Source organism: Eleutherodactylus coqui, chromosome 3 (genome assembly GCF_035609145.1).
Source record: "Eleutherodactylus coqui strain aEleCoq1 chromosome 3, aEleCoq1.hap1, whole genome shotgun sequence".
Taxonomy (NCBI): Eukaryota; Metazoa; Chordata; class Amphibia; order Anura; family Eleutherodactylidae; genus Eleutherodactylus; species Eleutherodactylus coqui.
This window is the reverse complement of record NC_089839.1, coordinates 241,477,963-241,492,332: the sequence shown is the minus strand read 5'-3', so window position 1 is coordinate 241,492,332 and position 14,370 is coordinate 241,477,963.

The following is a 14,370-nucleotide window of genomic DNA, read 5'->3' as shown; positions in this document are numbered from 1 at the left end:
TCCCAGTGTGATGTTTTTATCAATGCTTCAGATTGTCGTTATTTTTTAGCATGACTAAATTAGTCACGTAAAAACACTTGTGTGAATAAGGCCTAAGACACACCATGCCCACGATGAATGCATATAGGACTGGCTGGAAAGGATTGGGACAAGGTAATGTACATACACATGGAACACCATAACAAAGTGAACTGCAAATGGAAATTGCAAGCAGACATCCAACAATGCTTGACAAATGCCTAAACACTGTCTTAAAATACCAACACGCATAAGGAGATAGAATTATTTTCGTATTTTGGCCAATGTACTTAAGCCTATGAGCCCACAACAAAGATCCTTGTTATCTCGTGAGTCCCTACTCTAACAAGAGAATTTAAACCCCAGGGAAGTTCTGCCTGCAAATAGGGTCATCGTCCTAATAGGGACGGCCCCACACTGGAACCTTGGGGCCTAGCTTGCCATAGATGGTAAACGACATACAAGCAGAACAGGACACAATTCACACCAACAGATGAGGGAATCCCACCCAGAACCTCATGCATGCAGCAACTCCAATTTTCATAAATTGCGAGGGCATTTGAAGTGGTCAATGTCCGAAATTATTCTCATTTGAAGCCGCAAAATGCCCTCCAGAGGCCCATGAGTTTAATCTTAATAACCCTGTACTCTATGGTTCCAGTATTTTGTTGCTGGGACTTCAGTCACATTATTACTGCAATCTAGTTAGGTTTAGTTTTCAGCATATTTGATGCCAGTCTCAGATTGGTGTCCACTCTCTGTAGTGTAGTTGCCCTTTTTAGGACAGGTGCTCCGCTTGAAGGACCAGTCCGGTTTTGGCGCATTCATTCATATAGCTCCCCGTATTTTGCCATACTTTATCCCGATATCTTTTGGCAGTTTGTAAAGACCAATATTATCAGTCAGTCACTGATTTGATCCCATCCATTTTTCCGTTGCTGATCACATCCAGTTGTGCAAACTACTAAAACTAGATGTGACCCTCCCTTTTCTACCCCCATATCTGATAATGCCTCTTTTTCTGCCTCCAAAAGTAATAATGCTGCTTTTTCTGTTCCCATAATTAAATATTCCACTTTTTTGTAATAGGGTCAACTTTTCTGCCTCCCTAAATATTAATGCCGCTATTCTGGCTCCATAGTTAATAATGCCTGTTGTCTACCCCCATAATTAAAAATGCAGCTTTTTGTGCCCCCATAGTTGATAATGCTTCTTTTCTGGTTCATAATTTGTAACCCGCTGGATTGTCCAACAAGGCCCTGCTCCTTGGCCACACCCCATTTAAACACTGGGAAGACTTATATTTTCCATCACTAATATTGTTTCCTAGCTCCTAAAGGAAAGCATCAGTTAGTGGTGATCTAGTAAAAAAAAAAATTGTCTTAGATTATGGTTAATGAGAGACTGGCGGCTATCCTCGCAGACCGAGAAATGGTATACGAAAGAACCTGGTCGCCCTGGTATCAAAACTCGCTCACTATGCACCTATGGAACCCAACAGCTAGATCTTTAACCCTCCCAGGAGATTCTAGTTTACCTTCAAGAATATCCTCTACTCCCCCAACAGATTTATGAGGTACATATTAACGGAGTTAATCAACAGTAGAGTTTACTTTACCTATTTAACCCAGGTGCACTGATATAACAAGCTACATGCACAGCCCAACTCCCTTCACCCCATTACCTTCCCCTTATGTGTTTTCCCCACTGTCTTCATATTTGTCTTTCCCTAAATGTTATTTTTGTTACAGGTCTATTCAGGCTGATTCTATTTTATTTTATTTGGGGTCTGTCTAATAAAGGAACAGAACCTTGAATTTTACTTTACTTTACTCCGTAAGAAGTAGGACCTGGTATGTAATTCTGGGCCCTTTGCTCGACATTGTAACCCCCTGACTATTTAAATGAATGTAAGGTTGAAAGTCACGATTACAATGGTCTGACCTTTCCAAAAATTAATATAAATTTTGTTAAACAAACACAGGGAAGAATATATATACCACATGCCGATGTCCACAATCAATTCAAAGCCAAGTTTCCATTTCTATACGACAATAGGGCTTGCACTGAGTCGCTCTACTGTTCTAAATAAATAAATTGGCAAAGATTTATTGAGTTAAATGCCTAAGAATCCTGGCTCAGTTTAAAAAAAACCTGAGATCTATTATGTGTATTATTTAACACTTTTTACGCCTCACTAGACAGTTATGAAAAGTGTTTAGCAAAGTGGTATGGCTTCGAGTAGTCCTACAAGGTGCCAAATTGGGCTAAAATTTTGGCCATAACATTGGTCCAGAGCAGGCCAACCAAGGGAATAAAGGAACAGAAAAGTGGCGAACATGTCTAGCAAAATGTGCCAAATCTATTACTCAGTGTGAGCCACTCTGATACATTTGGTGCCTCTTCTGGTTGCCTGGTCCAGTTTTCAAGATAAGCTTAAGACAGTAATAATACATCTTCACATTATTCTTTGGAGAACAAGTAGACAAGTAAATGGGAGAGGAGTTATTGGATGTTGGTCTCACAAGTGAAAGCTGACTAGTATTGTGAAATAGGTTATCAGCTTTTTTTTCAATATTTTTTAACTTTTGAGAAGCTAAATCCAGTAAAATATACATAATTTCAGAAGTGACTCCGGTGTAACCACACTTCTAATATACAGTATCACACTCTCAGGAGGCCAAGATAGGAAAGACTCTTTCTTGGCTTTTCATTAGAGCTGACAACCTGTTTTTGTCTTTTCTCTGGCCAATTGGTAAACCATAATGAATCATTACACTGACATGCCAAAAGTCATAGGACAGGAGCTAGTATCGTAACTCCCTCTAGCCCAGTGAAGTGCAGCAATTTAACGTGCCATTGATTCCACAAGAAGATGGAGTTTGAGACCCTACACAACCACAGTTGTTATAAGCAGAAATAGTCATCACGGCCAGAAGTCCGGTATCTGGACTTTGCCAAAGAAATCCTATATTTTTGCTTGAGTGACATGGGGTCGTCACTCTTGCAGTCATCCTTACATAATTGAGAAACTAAGTGGAGGTAAGCAGAATACCTATCTTACATGTTTCACCATAATTTAAAAGGCAAAACATTAACAGGGTTCTCCAAGACAGAGAACCTTAAAGGGGTTGTCCCGCGCCGAAACGTTTTTTGTTTTTTTTTTAACCCCCCCCCCCGTTCGGCGCGAGACAACCCCGATGCAGGGGTTAAAAAAACAACCCGCACAGCGCTTACCTGAATCCCGGCGGTCCGGCGTCTTCATACTTACCTGCTGAAGATGGCCGCCGGGATCCTCTGTCTCCGTGGACCGCAGGGCTTCTGTGCGGTCCATTGCCGATTCCAGCCTCCTGATTGGCTGGAATCGGCACGTGACGGGGCGGAGCTACACGGAGCCGGCATTCTACACGAGCGGCCCCATAGAAGACTGCAGAAGACCCGGACTGCGCAAGCGCGGCTAATTTGGCCATCGGAGGGTGAAAATTAGTCGGCTCCATGGGAACGAGGACGCCAGCAACGGAGCAGGTAAGTATAAAACTTTTTATAACTTCTGTATGGCTCATAATTAATGCACAATGTACATTACAAAGTGCATTATTATGGCCATACAGAAGTGTATAGACCCACTTGCTGCCGCGGGACAACCCCTTTAATATAAGACATAAACCGCCAGGACCCTACCAATTAGCAGAATGAAGATTAATGTTAAAGTCACAGAGAACATTAAAATAGATACATTCTCACTTCATCCAGTTGAGAAAAAGGAACTGTACACTTGTCTTCCTCTGTGTGTGCTCCAGAATATAAACGCCTGGACTATTTAATCTGATATCCACAAGGGGGTGATATAGGATTGTACTATTGGGCAAAAGAAAACTACGTTATCCACAACCCACGGCATATTGTGCAGATAGCAATAAAATAATCTAGTATATATAAAGTAATATATAAGGGTAAATTATAAGGCTCATTTACACGTCAATAACATAACGTTTGTCACGTAGAAAAACTAAGCAAAAGCTTTTGAATAAGGCATTGGGCATGAGATAAAGCAGACATTATGTAGTCAGGAAGAGGTAAGGCACAGGAATTAAAAGCCAAGCTTATTTTTAAAGGATTTTCTAGCTTCAGGGCTTCCTTCACACATAGTTTTTGTGGCTTTCCTTGACCTCTATAAAATGCCCTGATTTTCATGCTGGGTGTGAAACCACCCTCAAAAAACATTTTTCTAGCAGCTTGTGGGCTACAATGACAAATATGCTCATACTCTATAAATCCTGCACTGCTTTACCACCAATTTGGTCTCTAGTTGCCAGTCTCTGTTTGTAATGCGGCAGTGATCACATGCAATACCTACAGGTGATTGTCACAGTGCTGCTAAAGCATGTGACACATTTTAGGATGTGGAATGCAATTTTGTAGCAAAAACTGACATTTTGCAATTTTCTTAAAAAGAACACTTTTTTGGGCGCTAATATTGATCAGCTATAACTTTAAAAGCACTGCTAACTGAGGTGAATAACGTTGTCCGCTTCCCCCTTCACTTGTACATTGTAGACCCTCATGGGCAGAGTCCAATCTTTCTCTGTCACTCATTTAGTCATGCTTATTGCACTGTACTTGTTCTTCTTATGTTACATGTTGAACCCCTTTTCATGTATACAGCACCATGGGATTAATAAATTAGTAATAAGAGTAAAAATAATGTCTTGTGACAATGGCAACTGGCAAGGTGTGGGAGATATCAGGCAGCAAGTGAGCAGCTTAAAGCTCTTAAAGTCAATGGAAGACAAATGAGCTAACATAAGAATTCGAGCAAAGTTGACAAGGATCAAATTAAAAAGGCTAGACAACTTTATCAGAGCCCCCCAACCCCAAACAGCAGGTCCTGTGGGTTCCTGATATGTAATGGTTTGTACCCACTTAAACTGGTCCAAGAAAGGATGACCGGTGAACCATTGACTGAGTTATGGGTGGCCAAGGGGTTTTAAACCTGTAGTATGGTAGATACAATGGGGTGAAATACAATGGGGTGTGTTTTGATTCCCATAAAGGCTCCTAATGAAGCAAGCTATTCCCAGCTGATTCTATTGGACCTGCGCCAGAGAAAGCTTTGTTTTAACTATAGTATTATTGTGCGTAAAGAGACAGCTGTCAATCAGTAGATAGAGGATGGAGTGGGCAAAGCTAGCCTGCAGCTCATAAATATTGAGGACTACTTCTTGTAGTCATCCATATATATGCTGCTGCTAATAAAATGTACATTTTTGACAAACTACTTTACGGATGCATACAACCCAAATATCACTGTAATAAGCGTGTCTATCACTACTTTATGCTGCCTTTAGAGAAGTGGCAACAAATTCCCTTTGCTGTGTGGGGAATGAAGGCTGGTCCACCTGGTTGAATCCCACAGAAGAGCTACTGTAGAACAAAGTACTAAAAAAGTTAATGTTGATTATACAATAGTGTCTGAACACACAGGGAACTGTAGTTTGCTGTGTATGGTGCTTAGCAGAGACGTAACTATAGGGGATGAGGTTGCACTCGGGCCCAGGAGCCTTAGGGGGCCTATAAGGCCTCTCTTCTCCATATAGGGAGCCCAGTACTATGAATAAAGCATTATAGTTGGGGCCCTGTTACAGGTTTGGCATTGGGGCCCAGAAGCTTGAAGTTACGCCTCTGGGGCTTAGTATATACAGACCAGTTGGGGCACGCATGTTGACCCCTATCCACCACTTGAAAAGCCTTCAATGGGTATGTGAGCATCAGACAAACTGAACCAGGAAGCATAGAAAGAAAATGACCTGGTTTGGTCACATCTTCTATTATATGGGTAGTCGGGTGTGTGTTGCTTACTCAGGCAAAAGATGGCACTAGCATGCATTATGGGAAGATGACAAGCTGGTGGAAGCAGTGTGATGAGCTGGACACTGTCCTGTTCGAACATCTTGAGTTCTGACAAAGAGTTCAAGAACTCTGATTGAGCATCTGTGGGATCGGCTGGAAAAACAAGTCCGATCCATGGAGGACCAGCCTTGCAAGTTACTGGACTTAAAAGACCTGCTGCTAATGTTTTAGTGCCAGATACCGCAAGATACTTTCAGAGGTCTTTGGGAGTCCGTGGCTGAGTCTGTGTCTATGACTAATGGTGCGTACCTGCACCACAAACGCCTCAGCAGAAGCTGTCAGATTGTGGTTGTGAATTAATATTTTTAATATGGATTAATAAAGTTTAAGATTTCAACTTTCCAAGCTGGGAGTGAGCTGGCACTTTTCTACAAGACTTTTAACTCTACGTCTTGTCAAGTGAGCACTTGCTTTCTCCCCTCTATGGATTTGTTTCGTGAGCTGGATCTTTTCTACATTTACTTGTGGAGTCCGTGATTTAGGCAGTCAAAGCTATTTTGTCGGCACTAGGGGACCTACTCAATGTTAGGCATGTGGTTCTAATGTTATTGGCAGCTCAGTGTATAAAAGTACTGAATACTTGAATTATTTCAAGTTGCATTACTGCTATACTTACTATGCAGTTCATAGCATATATTTTCACCAGATCGTGTGAGCCCACCTACTCCAACAAGGTGACCTCATCCAGTTCTGTCGTTATACTAGATATTATATGTGTACAAAGGAAGACTTATTAATCTCTTGGGACTAAGACTAGAAAATATACCAAGAATAAGTAACAACTAGAGATGACCGAACACCAAAATGTTCGGGTGTTCGTTATTCGGAACGAACTTCCCGCGATGCTCGAGGGTTCGTTTCGAACAACGAACCCCATTGAAGTCAATGGGCGACCAGAGCATTTTTGTATTTCGCCGATGCTCGCTAAGGTTTTCATGTGTGAAAATCTGGGCAATTCAAGAAAGTGATGGGAATGACACAGAAACGGATAGGGCAGGCGAGGGGCTACATGTTGGGCTGCATCTCAAGTTCACAGGTCCCACTATTAAGCCACAATACCGGCAAGAGTGGGCCCCCCCCCCCTCCCAACAACTTTTACTTCTGAAAAGCCCTCATTAGCATGGCATACCTTTGCTAAGCACCACACTAGCTACAACAAAGCACAATCACTGCCTGGATGACACTCCGCTGCCACTTCTCCTGGGTTACATGCTGACCAACCGCCCCCCCTCCCCCCCACAGCGCACACCAAAGTGTCCCTGCGCAGCCTTCAGCTGCCCTCATGCCACGCCACACTCATGTCTATTTAGAAGTGCGTCTGCCATGAGGAGGAACCGCAGGCACACACTGCAGAGGGTTGGCATGGCTAGGCAGCGGCCCTCTTTAAAAGGGGCGGGGCGATAGCCCACAATGCTGTACAGAAGCAATGAGAAATAGAATCCTGTGCCACCGCCATCAGGAGCTGCACACGTGGGCATAGCAATGGGGAACCTATGTGCCACACACTATTCATTCTGTCAAGGTGTCTGCATGCCCCAGTCAGACTGGTAATATGTACCTTAACAGTAACCGCGTTGGTGGTAATGTGGTGGTGACTGAGGACCTAGTAGCACGGTTGTATTTTGTTGGTTTTCGGAATGCGGCCAGGATTAAGTGGGCCGTGGCGGGGGGATGGTGTGGGGGCTCTCGTTGTGTCGGTAAAGGTGAAATTCTTGGACTGCCACCAGACGAACCAATGCAAAGACATTTGCCAAGAATGTGTTCCCTGTTGGAGGAGGAGGGGGATGTTTTTGAGGCACTACGTGTCCTCTCCACGTGTCCGTGGTTATATGCACCTTTACAGTAACCGCGTTGGTGGTAATGTGGTGGTGACTGCGGACCTAGTAGCACGGTTGTATTTTGTTGGTTTTCGGAATGCGGCCAGGATTAAGTGGGCCGTGGCGGGGGGATGGTGTGGGGGCTCTCGTTGTGTCGGTAAAGGTGAAATTCTTGGACTGCCACCAGACGAACCAATGCAAAGACATTTGCCAAGAATGTTTTCCCTGTTGGAGGAGGAGGGGGATGTTTTTGAGGCACTACGTGTCCTCTCCACGTGTCCGTGGTTATATGCACTTTTACAGTAACCGCGTTGGTGGGAAATGGCCTCGCCGCCATCATGTCTTTGGGAAGCCTCTGTTTCCACACCCCAGAGACATACCATTAGCAGCGGTATAGGCAGAGGCCAGAATTCGTAACATTTCAGCCGTAGCATTAGGACAGGCCCCACTAACATATCACTAGCAGCAGTATAGCGGGAGCGCAGTCTTCGTTCCATGTCAGCAATAGTAGCACTCAAGACAGGCCCCAGTAACAATTCCGAAGCAGCAGTATAGCAGGAGCGCAGTCTTCGTTCCATGTCAGCAACAGTAGCACTCAAGACAGGCCCCAGTAACAATTCCGAAGCAGCAGTATAGCGGGAGCGCAGTCTTCGTTCCATGTCAGCAATAGTAGCACTCAAGACAGGCCCCAGTAACAATTCCGAAGCAGCAGTATAGCGGGAGCGCAGTCTTCGTTCCATGTCAGCAATAGTAGCACTCAAGACAGGCCCCAGTAACAATTCCGAAGCAGCAGTATAGCGGGAGCGCAGTCTTAGTTCCATTTCAGTAGCCTTAGTATAGCCAAGGCCCAAGTTACATTTATGTAGCTAAAGTGTAGGCCAACCCCACACACCTTTCTGTACCATGAGTGCAGGCGAAGAACATACAAATTGCTATGATTACACTGTAGGTGAGGGCCCCAAAAATTTGGTGTACCAACAGTACTAATGTACCTCAGTAAAAATTGGCCATGCCCAACCAAGATGGCAGGTGAATCGCTTTGGTTAATGTGGCTTAAGTGGTAACTAGGCCTGGAGGCAGCCCAGTGTAACGAAAAATTGGTTCAAGTTAAAGTTCCAACGCTTTTAAGCGCATTGAAACTTATAAAAATTGTTCAGAAAAATTATTTGAGTGAGCCTTGTGGCCCTAAGAAAAATTGCCCGTTCAGCGTGATTACGTGAGGTTTCAGGAGGAGGAGCAGGAGGAGGAGGAGGAATATTAGACACAGATTGATGAAGCAGAAATGTCCCCGTTTTGGATGGTGAGAGAGAACGTAGCTTCCATCCGCGGGTGCAGCCTACGTATTGCTTACGTATTGCTGCTGTCCGCTGGTGGAGAACAGAAGTCTGGGGAAATCCAGCCTTTGTTCATCTTGATGAGTGTTAGCCTGTCGGCACTGTCGGTTGAAAAGCGGCTACGCTTATCTGTGATGATTCCCCCAGCCGCACTAAACACCCTCTCCGACAAGACGCTAGCCGCAGGACAAGCAAGCACCTCCAGGGCATACAGCGCTAGTTCAGGCCACGTGTCCAGCTTCGGCACCCAGTAGTTGTAGGGGGCAGAGGCGTCACCAAGGATGGTCGTGCGATCCGCTACGTACTCCCTCACCATCCTTTTACAGTGCTCCCGCCGACTCAGCCGTGACTGGGGAGCGGTGACACAGTCTTGGTGGGGAGCCATAAAGCTGGCCAGGCCCTTAAAGACTGTTGCACTGCCTGGGATGTACATGCTGCTCGATCTACGCACATCCCCTGCTACCTTGCCCTCGGTACTGCGCCTTCTGCCACTAGCGCTGTCGGCTGGGAATTTTACCATCAGCTTGTCCGCAAGGGTCCTGTGGTATAGCAACACTCTCGAACCCCTTTCCTCTTCGGGAATCAGAGTGGGCAGGTTCTCCTTATACCGTGGATCGAGCAGTGTGTACACCCAGTAATCCGTCGTGGCCAGAATGCGTGCAACGCGAGGGTCACGAGAAAGGCATCCTAACATGAAGTCAGCCATGTGTGCCAGGGTACCTGTACGCAACACATGGCTGTCTTCACTAGGAAGATCACTTTCAGGATCCTCCTCCTCCTCCTCCTCCTCCTCCTCAGGCCATACACGCTGAAAGGATGACAGGCAATCAGCCGGTGTACCGTCAGCAGCGGCCCAAGCTGTCTCTTCCCCCTCCTCCTCATCCTCCTCATGCTCCTCCTCCTCCTCCTGTACGCGCTGAGAAATAGACAGGAGGGTGCCCTGACTATCCAGCGGCATACTGTCTTCCCCCGCCCCCGTTTCCGAGCGCAAAGCAGCTGCCTTTATGGTTTGCAGGGAATTTCTCAAGATGCATAGCAGAGGAATGGTGACGCTAATGATTGTAGCATCGCCGCTCACCACCTGGGTAGACTCCTCAAAATTACCAAGGACATGGCAGATGTCTGCCAACCAGGCCCACTCTTCTGAAAGGAATTGAGTAGGCTGACTCCCACTGTGCCGCCAATGTTGGAGTTGGTATTCGACTATAGCTCTACGTTGTTCATAGAGCCTGGCCAACATGTGGAGCGTAGAGTTCCACCGTGTGGGCACGTCGCACAGCAGTCGGTGCACTGGCAGCTTAAAGTGATGTTGCAGGGTGCGCAGGGTGGCAGCGTCCGTGTGGGACTTGCGAAAATGTGCGCAGAGCCGGCGCGCCTTTACGAGCAGGTCTGACAAGCGTGGGTAGCTTTTCAGAAAGCGCTGAACCACCAAATTAAAGACGTGGGCCAGGCATGGCACGTGCGTGAGGCTGCCGAGCTGCAGAGCCGCCACCAGGTTACGGCCGTTGTCACACACGACCATGCCCGGTTGGAGGCTCAGCGGCGCAAGCCAGCGGTCGGTCTGCTGTGTCAGACCCTGCAGCAGTTCGTGGGCCGTGTGCCTCTTATCGCCTAAGCTGAGTAGTTTCAGCACGGCCTGCTGACGCTTGCCCACCGCTGTGCTGCCACACCGCGCGACACCGACTGCTGGCGACATGCTGCTGCTAACACATCTTGATTGCGAGACAGAGGAGGAGGAGGAGGAGGAGGAGGGTGCTTTAGTGGAGGAAGCATACACCTCCGCAGATACCACCACAGAGCTGGGGCCCGCAATTCTGGGGGTGGGTAGGACGTGAGCGGTCCCGGGCTCTGACTCTGTCCCAGCCTCCACTAAATTCACCCAATGTGCCGTCAGGGAGATGTAGTGGCCCTGCCCGCCTGTGCTTGTCCACGTGTCCGTAGTTAAGTGGACCGTGGCAGTAACCGCATTGGTGAGGGCGCGTACAATGTTGCGGGAGACGTGGTCGTGCAGGGCTGGGACGGCACATCGGGAAAAGTAGTGGCGACTGGGAACTGAGTAGCGCGGGGCCGCCGCCTCCATGATACTTTTGAAGGACTCCGTTTCCACAACCCTATACGGCAGCATCTCAAGGCTGATGAATTTTGCAATGCGGACGGTTAACGTTTGAGCGTGCGGGTGCGTGGCGGCGTACTTGCGCTTGCGCTCCAACAGTTGCGCAAGCGACGGCTGGACGGTGCGCTGAGCTACACTGCTGGATGGGGCCGAAGACAGCGGAGGTGAGGGTGTGGGTGCAGACCAGGAGACGGTAGTGCCTGTGTCCTGAGAGGGGGGTTGCATCTCAGTGGCAGGTTGGGGCACAGGGGGAGAGGCAGGGGTGCAAACCGGAGGCGCTGAACGGCCTTCGTCCCACCTTGCGGGGTGCTTGGCCATCATATGTCTGCGCATGGTGGTGGTGGTGAGGCTGTTGGTCTTGGCTCCCCGGCTGAGCTTTGCGCGACAAAGGTTGCACACCACTGTTCGTCGGTCGTCAGGCGTCTCTGTGAAAAACTGCCAGACCTTAGAGCACCTCGGCCTCTGCAGGGTGGCATGGCGCGAGGGGGCCCTTTGGGAAACAGTTGGTGGATTATTCGGTCTGGCCCTGCCTCTACCCCTGGCCACCGCACTGCCTCTTGCAACCTGCCCTGCTGATGCCCTTGACTCCCCGTCTGAAGACCTGTCCTCCTGAGTAAGCGTTGCACACCAGGTGGGGTCAGTCACCTCATCGTCCTGCTGCTCTTCCTCCGAATCCTCTGTGCGCTGCTCCCTCGGACTTACTGCCCTTACTACTACCTCACTGCAAGACAACTGTGTCTGATCGTCATCGTCCTCCTCACCCACAGAAAGTTGTTGAGACAGTTGGCGGAAGTCCCCAGCCTCTTCCCCCGGACCCCGGGAACTTTCGAATGGTTGGGCATCAGTGACGATAAACTCCTCTGGTGGGAGAGGAACCGCTGCTGCCCAATATAAGCAGGGGCCCGAGAACAGTTCCTGGGAGTGCTCCCGCTCCTGAGCAGGTGTTATTGTAGTGGAGTGAGGAGGCTGGGAGGAAGGAGGAGCAGCAGACAGAGGATTCGGATTGGCAGCAGTGGACGGCGCAGAACTGCGGGTAGACGATAGGTTGCTCGAAGCACTTTCTGCCATCCAGGACAGGACCTGCTCACACTGCTCATTTTCTAATAACCATCTCCCGCGTGGACCCATTAATTGGGCGATGAATGTGGGGACGCCAGAAACGTGCCTCTCTCCTAATCGCGCAGCAGTCGGCTGCGACACACCTGGATCAGGAGCTTGGCCTGTGCCCACACCCTGACTTGGCCCTCCGCGTCCTCGGCCGCGTCCACGTCCTCTAGGCCTACCCCTACCCCTCAGCATGCTGTATTACCAGTGATTTGATTTCACAGGCAGGAAATAAATTGGCGCAAGACTGCAGGCCAAATATAATTTTTTCCCTTTTTTGAAAACGAAAGGCCCCACTGCCTCTAGTGAATGAATAATCTAAGTTTAATAACTGTGCTGTTTTCCTGCTAATGTGTCACAGAACGTGAGGGTAGCAGAGTTATTAACTGTGGCAGAGCAGGTATTTTTTTTCCCAATTAAGGAAAGCAAATGGCGAAGCCAGGAGTAAAACGTAGCTGGGTGCGTATGATTTTTAAAGGTGTCACACGCAGCCGACACGTGTCCACCGCCCTTAGGACGGACAGAGGCCGGACAAATAGAATTATTTTCCGTTTTTTGGCACCAAAAGGCAGCACTGCGTATATTCTATGAACATGAGAAGTTTAATAACTGTGCTGTGTCCCTGCTAATGTGTCACAGAACGTGAGGGTAGCAGAGTTATTAACTGTGGCAGAGCAGGTATTTTTTTTCCCAATTAAGGAAAGCAAATGGCGAAGCCAGGAGTAAAACGTAGCTGGGTGCGTATGATTTTTAAAGGTGTCACACGCAGCCGACACGTGTCCACCGCCCTTAGGACGGACAGAGGCCGGACAAATAGAATTATTTTCACTTGTTTTACAAGCAAAAGGCAGCACTGCATATATTCAATGAATAATAACTGTGTTGTGGCCCTGCCTATACAATTCTTTCCCTGCAGTATCAATGGAGGGTGCAATGCTCTGCAGAGGCGATTTTGAGAAGGAAAAAAAAATGCAGCACAGCTAACAGCAGCCTGGACAGTACTGCACACGGATAAATATGGCCCTAGAAAGGACCGTTGAGGTTCTTGAAGGCTACACTCACTCCTAACACTCTCCCTGCCTATGCAGCACTTCTGTCCCTAATGCCAGGTGCAACGGTCTGCAGAGGCGATTTTGAGAAAAAAAAAATTGCCACTGCTAACAGCAGCCAACACACAGCTATCAGTGGCCCTAATAAGGACCTTTGGGGGGTCTTGAAGCCTACACTAACTACCAATTCTTTCCCTACAGCAGCTCCGGTACAAACAGCACTGTCCCTCATCTAAATCACACGGCATCTGAGGCGAACCGCGGGAGGGGCCGACTTTTATGTTCGGGTGACACCTGATCTTCCCAGCCACTCACAGCAGGGGGGTGGTATAGGGCTTGAACGTCACAGGGGGAAGTTGTAATGCCTTCCCTGTCTTTCAATTGGCCAGAAAAGCGCGCTAACGTCTCAGGGAAGGAAGTGAAAATAACCAGAACACCGCATGGTGTTCGTTACGAATAACGAACATCCCGAACACCCTAATATTCGCACGAATATCAAGCTCGGAAGAACACGTTCGCTCATCTCTAGTAACAACCAGCTTTATTCTGCTCTAATTAAAACAACCTTGGACAGACGGGAAAATGACACAACCAAGATGGAAGCAGCCAGTTTGTTACAAGTTGCTCATTAACTATGTTTTATGATGCAGGATGCAACTTTGATGTGGCACAGCACTATTTGGTGGCACAAAGTAATATTTTATGTCAAAGGTGTAACATGCTCCTAGAGAGAGTTCATAGCAAATACGGTAGATGCCGCAAAAAGCAGCTTTTTTTTACAGGTCCTGTGTAGAGATGAGCGAGCATTAGAGATGAGCGAGCACCAAAATGCTCGGGTGCTCGTTACTCGAGACGAACTTTTCGCGATGCTCGAGGGTTCGTTTCGAGTAACGAACCCCATTGAAGTCAATGGGCGACCCGAGCATTTTTGTATATCGCCGATGCTCGCTAAGGTTTTCGTTTGTGAAAATCTGAGCAATTCAAGAAAGTGATGGGAACGACACAGCAACGGATAGGACAGGCGA